The sequence below is a fragment of the Leptonychotes weddellii genome, chromosome 6 (genome assembly GCF_054177405.1).
Source record: "Leptonychotes weddellii isolate Sample4059 chromosome 6, ASM5417740v2, whole genome shotgun sequence".
Taxonomy (NCBI): Eukaryota; Metazoa; Chordata; class Mammalia; order Carnivora; family Phocidae; genus Leptonychotes; species Leptonychotes weddellii.
Genome location: NC_138374.1, coordinates 17,184,213 through 17,195,247, shown reverse-complemented (window position 1 = coordinate 17,195,247; position 11,035 = coordinate 17,184,213). Strand labels below are relative to the sequence as shown.

Below are 11,035 nucleotides of genomic sequence, written 5' to 3'. Positions count from 1 at the left end.
GCTGTAGGAAAACATTTCTGGAGGCCGGGTGTCGGAAGAGTCTACCATGCAGCACCAGGAAGGAGGTGATGCTGAAGCCCTGTGTTTGCTTTGATGGTGGTGCTTCCCTGGGGCGGGGGGGGCGGGGGGGGCGGGATGCAGGGAGAGGCTGAGAGATCAGAGGCCTGCAGGAAGAGCCCAGCCTCACCAGGAATGACTGCAGACAGTCTGCGTGGGAAACGAGCCCTTTGCTGGCCTGCCAGAGGAGGGTGGCCCGTGGTCTCACACAGTAATTGCAGTTGGGGAAAAGCCACCAGAATGAATAAGTGGACCGTGAGTTAAGACTTACGAATAAATAAAGGTGAGAGAAAGTTGGCTGCTTTTTATCCCAGAGAAGAAAGGGGAGAATTGCCAGGCTTATCTAAAAACGCCTTCAGGGAATATTCGGCTTGGAACAGAAAAATAAAATCCTGAGATCCCCTGAAAGCACCTGGAAAACTCCACGCAGATTTGGAACAAACCGGGAGTCCGCACGGGTCAGGTCTCCCGTGTGGTCTGAGCTATCGTTTGCTGCTTGCTGCATCTTATTTGTCACCGCTCTCGGAGTTTGGTGGTTTTTAAACACCCAACCACTGTTTTCTTTTTTTGAAAAGAATTAGTCAAAGGGAATCTGAACGCTGCTCTCTCCTGGAGGCCCCGCTGGGATTCCTTTTGCTGCTCTCTCCCTGAGGCTCCGTTGCAAACCAGAGCCCAGGGCCGAAGCGAGAGTGTCTCAGAGCCGAGGTTCAGGAGCTTGGGTGCCACTAAGTAAGGATAGCCTTTTGCCAAGACAAGGAAAATGGGAAAGGCCCATTTGGTCTTTTCCTTCCTTGATGATTTGAGGATTTTGTGCTTAGAATGGTAGTTTCTGATGCAGCAAAGGAAAGTGATCCTTAGAAAACTGAGTGACGCTGTACCTGGTGCTCAGTTTAAATTGGTGTTGGGGGGGCAGGATACTTATCAATCCCCAGGTCGTTCTCTCCCTCTTATTTTTCTTCATGCCACTTATCACAATTTCAAATTATATAGTTATTTCTCTCACAACCTGTTTATTATCATCTTCCACGAGGACAGGTTCTGCATCTGCTTGGCTCGATGCTGTTTTCCCAGGTTCTAGCACAAAGCACAGGAGAAACAACTGGGGGAAGTAGGGAATGAATGAACACCCAGCCTGGGTAGGACTGAGTTGGGCGCTGAGAACAGGCTACGGGGCGGTCCCCAGTCTGTGTCCTTCCACAGAAGGACAGGCAGGGCAAAGAGGCCTTTGGGATGTGGCACATGCATGGGGAAACCAGGCAGCATGTGTCGGCAGGAGTGCAGGAGAGGGAGGTCCCTGAGGACTGGGGTGGGCAGGGAAGGCTCCATGGAGGTGACAGGCTCAGGTATGCTCTTAGCATCCGGGTCAGAGGAGGGCACCCCAGGGGGGTCTGAGAGCCTGAGGGAAGGCAAGCCGAAGCCCTGGAGGAAAGGACACAGGGATGCAAGGGGTGCCGGCCGCAACTGCCAGGAGTTTGAAACCTGTCTTGGAGATGATGGGAAGTTCCTGAGGAAGGCATGGCAAAAGCCCTTTTTATAATGGTACACAACAGCCCCGACGACAAGCAGTAATAATAATTAACACTCACTGAGCTCTTACTAGACATCAGGCCCTAGTCTAAACATTTTACCTTAATTAATTCTTTTAACTCATAGATCAAACCTGTGAGTTAGAAAGGATTCCCCCCATTTTTTAAAAACGGAAACTGAGGCACAGAGAAGTTAGGCCAGTCAGTGTAGAGTGTACTTGACTCAGACCCAATGTCATTGCTGTCGTACAACTTGTCTCCCTCTTCATGGTTTGGGGGGTGGGGGTTCCATTTAATGACACCTCTCCCATCCTCCCAAATCAAGCCCTCATATGGGTGATGCTATCTCTTTAAGTTTTTTTTTTTTTTATCTTAGCCACTGCCATTTTTGACATTTGTTCATTACCATATCCTCAGGGAACCCTTAAGAGGGTCACTTTGGGGTCCTAGAAGTAGAAATCGGTGAGGTGGGCAGAGTTTGGAATCTGCAGTCGCTATTCTACCCTTTCCTGGCCGTGGCGCCTCAGGGACAGTCGCCTGATCCTTACCGCGCTGTGGGGTGAGTGTCATTAGCTCCCTTCACAGAGCAGGGCCTGAGCTCAGAGAGAAGTAGAGGCCTGGGAGGCCCCCAGCACAGGGCTCTGGTTGCGTGCTGGTGAGGCCGGACCAAAGGACAGCCCTTGTAGTTACTGCGTTCGAGGTGGTGAAGGAGGATCAGTTTATGCGCTGTGCTTTCTTGTATGAATGTCCACACTTCAGGGGAACCATCAAGAAAAGGAAAACCAACAGCCAGGAATGCTGGAGTCCTGGAACGTTTGGGAGAGCTGAATGGGAGTGTGCAAAGCACTGAGAGCTCTCCACGCTACCAGGGGCAGGAGATGAGGGTGTGGTGTGTGTGGCAGGAGCGAAGGATGGATGTTCAAGGAAAAAATGTTGCTGTGGTTACAGCCTAGAAAATAAAAACTCTGCGTGCCAAACAGAAGCCTCTTAAAATTTAGTTGGAATTTATAAGCTGATGAAACAGGTGTTCTTGGAATTTAATTAAACACTGAAACACTATTCAAATCTGGTGAGGAGTTGCCAACAAATGCATTTGCCCTGCTTGGGGACATCAGAGCTGGAAAGTTCCGGGCACAGACTGTGGTTGTGACCTAAGAGCACTCTGCTTGTTTTCACAAGATTGCTGTATCCTGAGTATGACTTTTGCTTCAAGTGTGAAAATAGTGCAGTGCCAGGAGTTGGGTGAGGAGAGCCAGGCACTCCCCTCAGGAGCAAAATATAAGAGGGTGTCAAGACCCAAAGATCAAGATAAATAATATAAAATTAAAAAATAATAATTATTAACATACAATGTTACATTAGTTTCAGGTGTACAATATAATGATTCAGTGATTCTATACATCATTTAGGGCTGATCATGGTAAGTGTATTCTTCATCCCCATCACCTTTTCACCCCTCCCCCCACTTCTCCTCTGACAGCCATCAGTTCTTTATATTTAAGAGTCTGTTTTTGTGTTTGTCTCTTTTTTCTTAATGTTCATTTGTTTTGTTTCTTAAATTCCCCATATGAGTGAAATCATGTGGTATTCATCTTTCTCTGACTTATTTCCCTTAGCATTATACTCTCTAGACCCATCTACGTTGTTGCAAATGGCAAGATTTCATTCTTTTTATGGCTGAGTAATAGTCCATTGTGTATATATACCACAACTTCTTTATCCATTCGTCTATCAGTGGACACGTGGGCTCCTTCCTTATCTTGGCTGTTGTAAACAATGTGCAATAAGCAGGGGTGTGTATGTCTTTTCAAATTAGTGTTTTTGTTTTCTTTGAGTGATACGTAGTAGTGGAATTATTGGATTATAGGGTAATTTTATTTTTAATTTTTTGAGGAATCTTCACACTATTTTTCACAGTGGTTGCACCAGCTTGCATTCCCACCATCAGTGCAATGAGGGGTCCTTTTTCTCCACATCCTCGCCAACATTTATTATTTCTTGTGTTTTTTACTTTAGCCATTCAGGTGATATCTCACAGTGGTTTTGATTTGTATTTCCCTGATGATGAGTGATGTTGAGCATCTTTTCATGCGTCTGTTGGCCATCTGGATGTCTTCCTTGGAAAAATGTCTGTTTGTGTTTTCTGAGAATTTTTTAAATGAATTATTATTATTGTTTTGGTGTTGAGTTGTATAAGATAAATACTATTTTGATGAGATATTTTTAAAAATCAAAAGTAATGAAAAAATCTGTGATAAACAAAATATTAAGTAATTTTAAGTTAAATTTTAGAGACACCCCCTAAACTCAGCTTTCAAATTCCTATATTTAGGTGGAATGGGGCAGTCTTTCTAGCCGTTTGGAGTTTCGAGAGTAGTGATGGCTTCCAGACTATTCCATAGTCTCCTGTCAGAGGAACGGTTCCTCCCTCCTTCCCTCTCAGTCAACAGACTGACAGAGCACCTACCCTATGATGTTTGTTCTGTATCGTGGTCCTCTATCCTGAGTGGCAAATACTCACAAGTGTTGGATGGAATCATCTGAAAGGTGTGAGGGGAGCCAACGAGAGAGAGCCTGGTGCAAAGCAGTATAAAGGGACAAAAAAGGTTGAAAGGCGTCTCTCCTGAAGCTCCTGCAGCCAGAGGTGCTTTGGAGTGACTCACAAGGCTCCCAGTGACAGTCATAGATGAGGCACATTTCATTCTTCCAGAGTCTCCCAGGATTAACTTATTGCATATCCTGATTTAATTGTCTGCCCCTGTCATGCTGTCTCCTAGTCAAAGACATATTAGCAACAGGTATAATCTTATTGTTTTATTATTAGACACTGATCATGGATAATGCACTTTGTTTATATCAGCTTTATGAGCTCAGAACATGAACTGTAGCAGGTGATGCTGGGAACTTTATAAGCTGTTTTCAGCTGACCAACACTCCACATATGTGATTGGGACAGTCTGGCATTGCTGAGTTCTGATGGGCGGAGCTTTCTGACAGGTAGGGATAGGCCTGTAGGCTATGAGAATGGCTCTTGCAGGGAAGTCATGTTTTTTAGGCTTTATATCTATAGATGCTTGTTATTTAAAAAACTTTTTTTGTTGCAACATAGTATGCCCATTCAGAAAAATGCACAAATTATAGATGTTGTACAGTTTGATGGATTTTACTAATTCAACATGCTCAAGAACCTAGCATTCAGATCGAGAAATGTAGCAATGCTAGCATCTCCAAAGCCCCTCCTGCCCCTGCCATACCCTTCCCTGTCACCACTGCTTCCCTCCCTTAAGTGTAATGCCTATCCTGACTTCTAGAAGTATAAACTAAACATGCCAGCTTTCATGTTTTATGTAAATGGAATCATAAAGTAAATATTCCTTTGTGTCTTGCTTGTTTTGCTCAACACATCTTTGTGAGATTGATCCGTGTTGTTGTTATTAGTTGTAAATCTTTTACTCTCATTGCTGTATAGTATTCAACAGCACAACTATCTCATGACTTATGTCTTCATTCTGCTATTGATGGACGTTTGGTTAGTTTCTGCTTTGGGGCTATTAAAAGTGGTGCTGCTGATAGACATATAGAGCAATGGAATAGAATAAGAAGCCCAGAAAAAACCTTTTACATCTATGGTCAAATGATTTTCATCAAGAGTGCCAGTTAGTCTTTTCAACAAATGGTCTTGGCAGCACTAGATATCTACACTGAAAAAAATAGAGTTGGACTCTAACCTTACATCATATGCAAAAATTAATTCAAAATGGATGAAAGTCCTAAATATAAGAGCTAAAAACTATAAACTCTTTGAAGAAAATATAGGGGCAACAACTTCAGAACAGTGGATTTGGCAATGATTTCTTGGCTATGACCCCAAAAGCACAAGCAACAGAAGAAAAATAGATAAACTGGAGTAAAGTAAAACTTTAGTGTATCAAAGGACACTATCAACAGTGTGAAAAGGCAACCCGTGGGATGGGAGAAAATATTTGCGAATTATATATCTGATAAGCGGTTAATAGCCAGGTATCTAGAATATATAAAGACTCCCTACAGCTCAACCATAAAAAACCAAACAACTCAATTAAAAGATGGGCAAAGGGCTTGAATAGGCATTTCCTCAAAGAAGATAGACAAATGGCCAATAAGCACATAAAAGATGTTCAACATCACTAATCGTTAGGGAAATGCAAATCAAAACTGCAATGAAATACCACTTCACACTCATTAGGATGATGATGATGATGATGATAAAACTGAAAATAATAAGTACTGGCTGGAAGGTGGAGAAATTAGAACCTTTTTGATGATAGGAAGGTGGAGGCAACCCAGGTGTCCATTGATGGGTGAATGGAAAAAGAAAGTGTAGCAGATACCTACAATGAAATATTTTTCAGCCTTAAAAAGGAAGGAGAATCTGACACATAGCATGGATGACACGGATAAACCTTGAAGACATTGTGCTGAACGAAGAGAGCCAGTCACAAAAGGGTAAATACTGTATGATACCGGAAGTAGTCAAATTCGTAGATTCAGAAGTAGAATGGTGGCTGCCAAAGGCTAGGGGAGGAAGGAATGGGGAGCTAGTGTTGGACGGGTTTGGAATTTCAGTTTGGGAAGATGGAAAAATGTTCTAGAGATGAATGGTGCCAGAGGTTGGCACTGAACTGTGCATTTAAAAATGGATAACATAAGCCAGTTTTATGTTACATATATTCTACCACCATTTAACAAAAGTAAAAAATAATGGTGCTCAAGGTAACTATTTCTAGGGCTCTGTTACAGGTTTCTGTGTGAAATAGTCGAACATTGAAAGGCTGAGGAGCTGAGGACACTCAACCTCGGGAAGTTTTAAAGGGGCTTTGGAATATGCTGGCCCCACTGAGCTCAAGCAAGGCTGTTTTGATGTGAAGTGAAAGCCCTGCCTTCCCAGGAGGGCAAGATTGCAGAGCCCAGGTGACACCTGAAGAGAAGTGGAGGAATCAGGAGCCGTTTGCTTAGAACCTGGGTTCCAGGGCTCAGGGAGACTGTGCCGCTGATTTAGGAGCCCCAGTTGAAGAGTCCTACCCACACCCTGTAAGTGGCTGTTTTCCGTGGGCGGTGGGGGCGGGGTGCTTCCCCGGCAAGTGCTCATTCCGGAGGGGCTGCAAGTAACCTGGATTGCGTCTGCAGCCACCACTGGCGCTTCCGTGTGTGTGTTTGGAGGGTTGGGGGAGGGGTAGTGAGCTGGGGCACGTTCTCCCCCAGAATCACTCTCTGTCCTTGTTGCAGAACAGTATCCAAAGGCATGCAGAAATGTTCAAAGCAGTCTGTACTGCACTGTGTACTGCGTGTTCCCATCTTCATTTTAAAGTGTATCTAAATAAATAAGACCCGGGGAATGCGATGTACAGCAGAGGGAGGAGATAAGAGCTGTTGATGGTGATAGATGGGAGCGAGATTAACCGTGGTGACCACTTCCTAGTGTATGTAAATGTTGAATCACTGTTGTACACCTGAGACAAATATCATATCGTATGTCAACCATACCTCAATTAAAAAAAATCCGTATTAAATTTCTTAAAAAAAAGAGTGCTGTTATGAACATTCTAATGCACATCTTTTTGATAAACATACGCATATTTCTATGTGAATTATTGGGTTATGCTGTATGGAGATATTCAGCTTTAGTTGATATTCAGCTTTCCAAAGTGGTTGTACTAATGTAACAAGTTCTTCTTGTGCCACACCCTAATTATCACCTTATCCTAATTATCTCTCTTTTTTACTTAGACTGCTTGGGTGGTGTGTCTTGTTATCTTGCAGATTTAATTTGCCTTTCCTTGATTACTAGTGAAATAGAGCCCTATTTATGCTCTTTTTTGAGCTCTGCTCAAGTCTTTGCTCATTTTTTTTTCCTATTGGGTTCTTTTTTTCTCATAGTGTACATAACTGTTTTATTTGATTGATTAATTGATTGATTGTATTCATAACTGTTCTAGGTAAGGGTCTGACTCTAAGTGTGATAGATTCTGAATATAAAATGGCCCCAACCACTCAGATGTATACATTTTCATTGCGCAGTTTATGAAAATTAAACTTAAAGATTTTCCAGAATTTCTTTGTTAGTTGTGTGTGTGTGTATGTGTCGTGTGTATGTATGTATGTGTGTGTGTGTGGTGTGTGTGTGAGGAGGAGTGGGTCTACTCTAGGTCGAGGTTTTACCAGCAGAGGCCCTAAGACGTTGCTGGCTTAATGGCTGGTTCTGGTTAGTGCGCAGCTACCCGGGACAGAATCAGCAGAGACCAAGTGAGCTAAGCAAGAGTGAGTTAGGAATGTAGAGACTGCATGACCTGAACACTCAGTCCAGTCTGTTAGGTTTGCTTTGATTGCACACAGCAAATGTTTAGCCTTCGTGGGCTTCAGTGGATGCAGTAATTTTAATATTAAACAACTGTCCTAAGAAGGTTGTGTGGAGGGTTTTGAGCCCTGTCTTCCCCTCCTTGTGGATAAGCCATAGTAGGCTGAATAATGGCCCAGAAAGGTATCCGGGTCCCAATCCCTAGAATCTGTGGGTGTTACTTTATATGGCAAGAGGGACTTTGTAGATGTGATTAAGTTGGGGATCTTTTGATGAGGAGATTATCCAGGTAGACCCCAAATGTGATCACAAATGTCCTTACAAGAGGGAAGCAGAGGGTGATTTGAACACAGAAGACAAAGTGGAAACAGAAGCAAGAATCTGTGCTGCTTGCTTCAGAGCTGGAGGAAGAAACCATGAGCCAAGAAATGTAGGCTGCCTCCCAAAGCCAGGAACACATTCTCCCCTAGAGCCTCCAGAAGGAACCAGCCCTGCCTGCATCTTGACTTTAGCCCACTGAAGCTGACTTCAGACTTCTGACCTCTAGAGATAAGAGGATACACGTGCATTATTTTAGGCCACTAAGTTCATGGTAATTTGTTTGGCAGTAAGAGGAAGAAACTAACTATGTGGACTTCTTGAATTATCCACCCGTGGGGATCCAGGGAAGCCCGATTTCCAAGGACTGCCAGTGAATGGGATGTGTCAAAGACTGGTTTTGACTATAGAGTGTGAAATACGTCACTAGACTGTGGGTCTGGTTTTGTGAAAAGGCTAACCTAAGCCCTGAGAGGCATTTGGTGATGGTGCTGCTCTCCCCAGGGGAGGTCTGTTGGGAGGGAGCGGATTTCTGGGCGGGCCCAGGTTTGGAGACCTGGGCTTCGTTCCTGGCTGGGTAATCTTGGGCAGTTCAGGTCACCTCTCAGGCTGAGAGTTCCTCCTTTGTGAACCAAGAATCCCCCTGTGGGGTTTGGATGACTGGGAGTGTCGTGTGCCATCTGTCCTCCTACTGGGGAATGTTCTGTTGCCAAGGCCTCCTTTGTGTCTCTTGAATCTATCAATATCTGTGTCCATGGCCGTCTCTGGAGTAGAAGCCACTTTCACTTCCTACCTGTTCTACTGCACTCATTTTCTATTTCCTGTTTTCACTCTTGTCCCCATCTGATTCATTACATACAAAGCAGTCAAACTGACATTTTAATTAGCAATAATCGCGCCTCGGATAAACCTCATTGGCTATGATACTGCCACTGAGCAAAGCTTCAAACTGACATTTTAAAACACAGTTCTATTCAAGCAACCCCAAACTTCAAACCCCTGAGTGGCTTCTCATGCCCCTAGCATAAAGGCCCCTGTCCTTGTAGGCCCTTCACTGTCTGCCTCTGCCTCCCCACCGTCACTTCAAGGCTACTCTCTCTCCTGTTCCACTGGCCTCACATAGCTCCCTCCAGCCTCCTGGCCTTCACCCTAGTTGCTTGCTCTTCCTGGAATGCTCTTGAAGCTCCTCTTTCTCTGGTTAATCCGTATTCATCTTTTATAGCTGACATGTCACTTCCCAGGAAAGCCTTTTGTTCTTCCCAGGTTAGGTCGGAGCCCGTTACAGCTCCAGTAGCCTCCCTGTGCTCCCCACCCCCAGCACTCACTCCAGAATGTGATTCTATGTCTGCGCCATCATTTAAGCAATCTCGTTCAGCCCCCATCCAAACTGCCCACTCGGTGAGCACAGGGACTGTGTCTGCTAGGAACTGGGCTACAGGTGAAGCAAACACAGCCTGGCACATAGTAGATGCTCGATACATATTTGATGAATGAGTGGATGCATTAAGGAATGACTCACTCTCTTCTCTCACTGCCACTTTGCCCAGCACCCGGCTCCCACCCAGTAGCAGAAATGCTGATCTTAATGCTTGGTGACATCAGCAAATGAGATGAAACTGCAGTATTTGGAATGTCCTTCTTCTGCCACAACAAGCCTCTTCAAATCCATCAACAAGTGGCCTTCTCTGACCCTGTGCCCCCAAAGGCAGGGGTTAACATCTCTGAAACCTGGATTTGAAGCTGATTGTTTTTTCTTAAACAAAGTGCTCACACTCAGAGCGTTGCTCTCTCTGAGCTTAAGATCCCTCCTCCGTAAAATGCTCTGTACCTTATAAAAAGTGAAAGATTTATGCGATCTGAAGAGAAACCAGACTATTGCTATGTACGTTGTAGAGTGCTCTTCCCTCAAAAGAGCCCCACAGACAGAGGTTTTATTTTGAGAGAGAAGGAAAATCAGAAACTCATTGATGCCAAGAGAGGTGCCAAGAGAGGACATACTAAGTACATCTTTTCTCTGTTTGTCCTCAAGACCAGTTGAAGGCATTTCCTCCTCTCCTCCTCTTGTGCTAATCGTTTCTGCCCTCAGGGGTAAGCTGGATGGCTCCTCTCCTCCAGGAAGCCTTCTGTGATTGCCTTAGCCCTCAGAGATTATCCCCTTTTCCAGTCGCCAACTGAATTCAACTAGCCCCACCCAGAGTGGCCCCTAATGGATTTTTTTTTTTTTAGATTTTATTTATTTGACAGAGAGAGATACAGCGAGAGAGGGAACACAAGCAGGGGGAGTGGGAGAGGGAGAAGCAGGCTTCCCGCGGAGCGGGGAGCCCGATGCGGGGCTCGATCCCAGGACCCTGGGACCATGACCTGAGCCGAAGGCAGACGCTTAACGACTGAGCCACCCAGGCGCCCCCCTAATGGGTTTTTAATGGCCTTATGGCCAAGTCTTCTATCCTCAGCTTCAGAGAAAGCAACTGTTTAGTTCAGTGGCTGCTCTGGATGTCTGTCCCCCAAGGTTAGACTTCCTCATCTCTACCTCCCTGGCTTTTTGCCTGGTGACCTCCAAAGTGACTGGATGTCAGCCTTGTGCCCCAGGCCCAGGATTCCCCCAGGATTTCCTACCCCAGAATTCCTGACTCCCCTTGACTGAATCCTCCATTCCTGGAGCCAGTGGTCCCCTGGGCAACTGCCATTTGATTTGGGCTTCAGTCCTTGAGAACCAGTAGTGGTATAGCACAGAGGCTAAGAGTGGGGACTCAAGACTCAAACTTGTCCTGGGTTCGGATCCAACTTCCTCACTTATTTT

The 11,035-nt window shown here is 44.9% G+C and overlaps 1 pseudogene; it reads right to left on the bottom strand.

Annotated features, from left to right (window-relative positions):
* Nucleotides 1–9,108: 9,108 nt before the first annotated feature.
* LOC115943034 (U4 spliceosomal RNA) lies at nucleotides 9,109–9,179 on the bottom strand (annotated as a pseudogene).
* Between the last annotated feature and the right edge of the window lie 1,856 nt (nucleotides 9,180–11,035).